General features: G+C 33.1%; 1 pseudogene; it reads right to left on the reverse strand.

The window, feature by feature from the left end:
• Positions 1 to 2,102: 2,102 nt before the first annotated feature.
• Positions 2,103 to 3,537, reverse strand: LOC112455491 (annotated as a pseudogene).
• Positions 3,538 to 3,938: the final 401 nt, after the last annotated feature.

Here is a 3,938-nt window from a genome sequence, read left to right on the forward strand (position 1 = left end):
AAAAAGAAGCCAAGTTTTAGCGACGCTCATCGTCAAGAGCGACTCAATTTTGCAAGAGAACATTTGAATTGGACTCCTAATGATTGGGCAAAAATTATATGGTCTGACGAAAAGGTATCTATACTTTCTTGAAATTTAAAAAATGTTAAAAATTCTTGTTATATAACTTAAATAATATTTATTAAAGAATAGAAAAAATTATCTTATACATTTATTATATTGTTTAAAACTAGTTATATTATGGTATTATAATATTCTTACATCTAGTGTGTTTATATATAATATTCTATATAATATGAAATATAATATACTATATAATACTAGGTTTTTACATCTTCCGCCGATGGACGGCGACACGTTTATCGTCGCCGAGGCCGTGGCGTGGCATTGCAGCCTCAATATGTTGTTCAAAAAAGTTGGAGTGGCCGGATAACGTGCGGATATTGGGGTTGCATGTCGACTGCTGGTGTTATGGCGTTTGAAGAGATCCCTCCGCGGATGAACGCTGCACATTACATTCATATTTTAGAAAATGTAATGTTGCCGAGTGCGAGGCAACGATTTCCCGCGGAGGAATACGACGTGCTACATTTCATGCAGGATAACAGCGCCGTCCATACAGCAAATATTGTTCGTGAATAGTTCGAGGAACATCCGGAAGTAATTCTTCTCAGGTGGCCGAGTAAATCACCAGATTTAAATCCTATCAAGAACATCTGGAGTAAGTTTTTATTTTTTCTCCTCTTATCCTTCCCTGTAATGGATGTTATCTGTAATTATATACAAGTATTTATAAACATAGACAACAGTTTTTTAAATATAGCTTGATGTAGAAAAAATATTTGAGAATTTTGTATTTCATTGAATAAGAGTTTTAATAACGATATTGATTATGATCAGAATAAACTGAAAACATGTAAATTATAAAAAATTTGAACAAAAATGAATAAATAACAAATATTAATATTCTAATATAAATTATAATAATAGTAATAATTATTTTAGAGCCATAAAGCATGGAATTTTTTCCGATAGCTGCGCCCCTCCGTGCAAGATTTCTCTTGTGCGGAGAAAACTGGGCCCCGTTTTTCGGAAAGAGACGTTAAGCGGTTGGTCCAAAGGGTTAAAGTGAGAGGAGAAGGATAGTATTGGTAGTAGATTGCGAACTCTGCGGGGATAAGCAATAAATTACGATTTTCAACCCGCCCGAGTTACACACATTATTTTATATTACAAGTGCGTGGAAAGTGGCCCATTACGCCTCTCTGAGACTGTGCGAGAATGAGATATTACCGCACTGTTTCGAGTGGTGTGTGGAATTGGCTATTTGTCACACAAAAAACACGCGTAATGGGCCACTTTCCACGCACGTGTGATATAATAGTTATTTGTGTAACAAGTGCGGTAAGTTGAAAATTGAACGTGCAGGTAATCGCACTCGCCTCCGGCTCGTGCGTCCACTCCGCACGTCCAATTTTCAACTTAACGCACGTGTTACACACCCTATTTTATATAGTATAAAGTGGCCCATTACGCGCGTGTAAAGATTTTTACCACACACATTCAGTTACATAAAGCTATTTTCAAAAATAAACTTCTCTTTTATAGGAAAATAAAAATATACATTGACGAACCTCAAATTCTGAGAATTATATCTTAATGAGTACTTTAATGGCTACTTAATATGAAGAATATGAATAAATTATTAATTATATTTAATTACCTTAAAACATATAAAACTGCAAATTTAATTATTTGAGAATGTGATTGATTTTTAACAGGTGTCATGGTCAAATGTTGGGTATGTGGACAGGACCGAACTCGAGATGCTCTCATAGATCGATTATTAGGTGAGCAAGATATGTGGATACGTGTGTGCATGTGCATGTATATATACAAAAATCTGTATTATCAGCTTCAAGCTTGAATAAATTTTGCGTTTTTTTTTTTAATTGCAGACAAACAGCATACCTTTGCATAGGACCTAATCATCAGGAGTCCAATAAAAATATTTTCTTATAAATGTGAAGTCATTCTTGACGATAGACGATGCAGAACATAATCTACATTAATGTTACAAATATATGTTTTGAAAAATAAGCCATAGCGTTACATGTTGCAATAATTATAAAGGCGAACACTTACGAATATCTTACATAGCTTTATGATAAAATGGTCAAGTACAGTTTTGATACTTTTACGAGTTCCTGATACCCAATGCTTGCTCCAATTCCGCTCGTTTTTGCTGCACTTTCGTGTAAAAATAACGACATACGGCTTCTTGTGCCCAAGGTTGATAGTAAAATTCAGCTCTCCGTTCTTCTTCCGGATTTCCGACAACGTCTGTCATGGTCTTTAAATCTCTAGTCTGAGAGATGATCCACTTGTTGATGAACTGTGGATCCTTAGCAAAACTCAAGACAAACTCGCGATTAGTCTTCAATTGCTTAATCGTCTCGACGATTTCGTGAATCTTGTTGTCCAAACTCTGGATTTCCTGTTGGCTCGCAGTCGACAGCAAGAAATTGTTCATCTGCGTCTTCAATGTATCATCTACTTCCCCACGTCGATGTCATAACACGCGGTCTGCTTCGTTTCTGTATAATATAAACTTTTATATCAGATATTCTTAATTAGTTTTAGCTCATGATATACTTTATTCTCCACGAAATTATTTCTAAAATGTTAATATTTATCAGGGATAAAAATTGCACCTCACTTACCTTTTACACTTATAACATGATTTATTACAATGGGATCGGGTGGATGCAATAATGGATTCAATCGTTGCGGTATCTCGGCGAATTTCATTCGTGGGCAGGCAAATATTTGTTCCAAGTATTTATCACAGTAATAAATTCTCTCTCGTGACTGTCTTGGAGCTTGTGCGTCTTTATATATTGCCAGAGTGCGGATATGATGACGGGTTGTGTCTGCGTGTGCACACCTAATAACCGCGCTAATCTTGGGTCCAATTTAAACTGAAATATTATATAAAGATTAACAGGAATTAAATTTAAAATTAATGTAGGCAGCATTTACCAATTATAATGAAATGATTAATTTATGTAAAGATTACTAATTAATTTATGTATTAATTTATGTAAAAAAGATTACCTGCAATGGCTGATAATCAAGAAGCAGAATGATTGTGCAGCGAACGTTTTTGTCACCCGGTCTTTTAACTTGAAAACCGTCGGTTTCTTGAGTAGTCAACTTACGATTCCATTCGACCAAATGATTGTCAGGACCATACAGATCTTTGTCCAATTCTATTACCAAAATTTTGAAGAAAGACGAGAACTTTTGTTTTACCTGTAAAATTCATACAGTTATTGTTATCACTGAATATATCTATTTATATGAAATAATTAGACTACACGCACACGCTTCTCTTTACAGAAGTAAAACCTACTATGAAGAAGAATTTTCAATAAATTATGAAAGCTTTCTTTTTCACTGAATATCTAATAAAAACATAATGACTCTTATGTTGAATTGCAGACAAACAGCATATCTTTGCATATCCTTAATCATCAGGACTCCAATAGAAATATTGTCTTACAAATGTAAAGTCACTCTTGACGATAAACGATGGAGAAGTTTCTCTTCACAGAAGTAAAACTTACCATGAAAAAGAATTTTCAATAAATTATGAAAGTTTTCTTTCTCACTAAATATCTAATAAAGACAGAATGACTCTTATGTCGATTTATGTCCCTTGCTGAAAAATTTCTTAGATAAATTGATGAAAAATTTATTATATGTTTAAATATGTATATGTTTAAATTTATATATATAAATTTATGTGTTTAAATTTATATGTATAAATTGATGTAAAATTTATTATATGTTAAAATTTATAAAATAATGTTTATTAAATGTTTAGTAAGTGTATTAAATGTTTTACCTTTTTTAATTTTTATATTCTTCCTCCA

The sequence above is a fragment of the Temnothorax curvispinosus genome, unplaced genomic scaffold (assembly GCF_003070985.1).
Source record: "Temnothorax curvispinosus isolate PA1 unplaced genomic scaffold, ASM307098v1 QBEX01006132.1, whole genome shotgun sequence".
NCBI lineage: Eukaryota > Metazoa > Arthropoda > Insecta > Hymenoptera > Formicidae > Temnothorax > Temnothorax curvispinosus.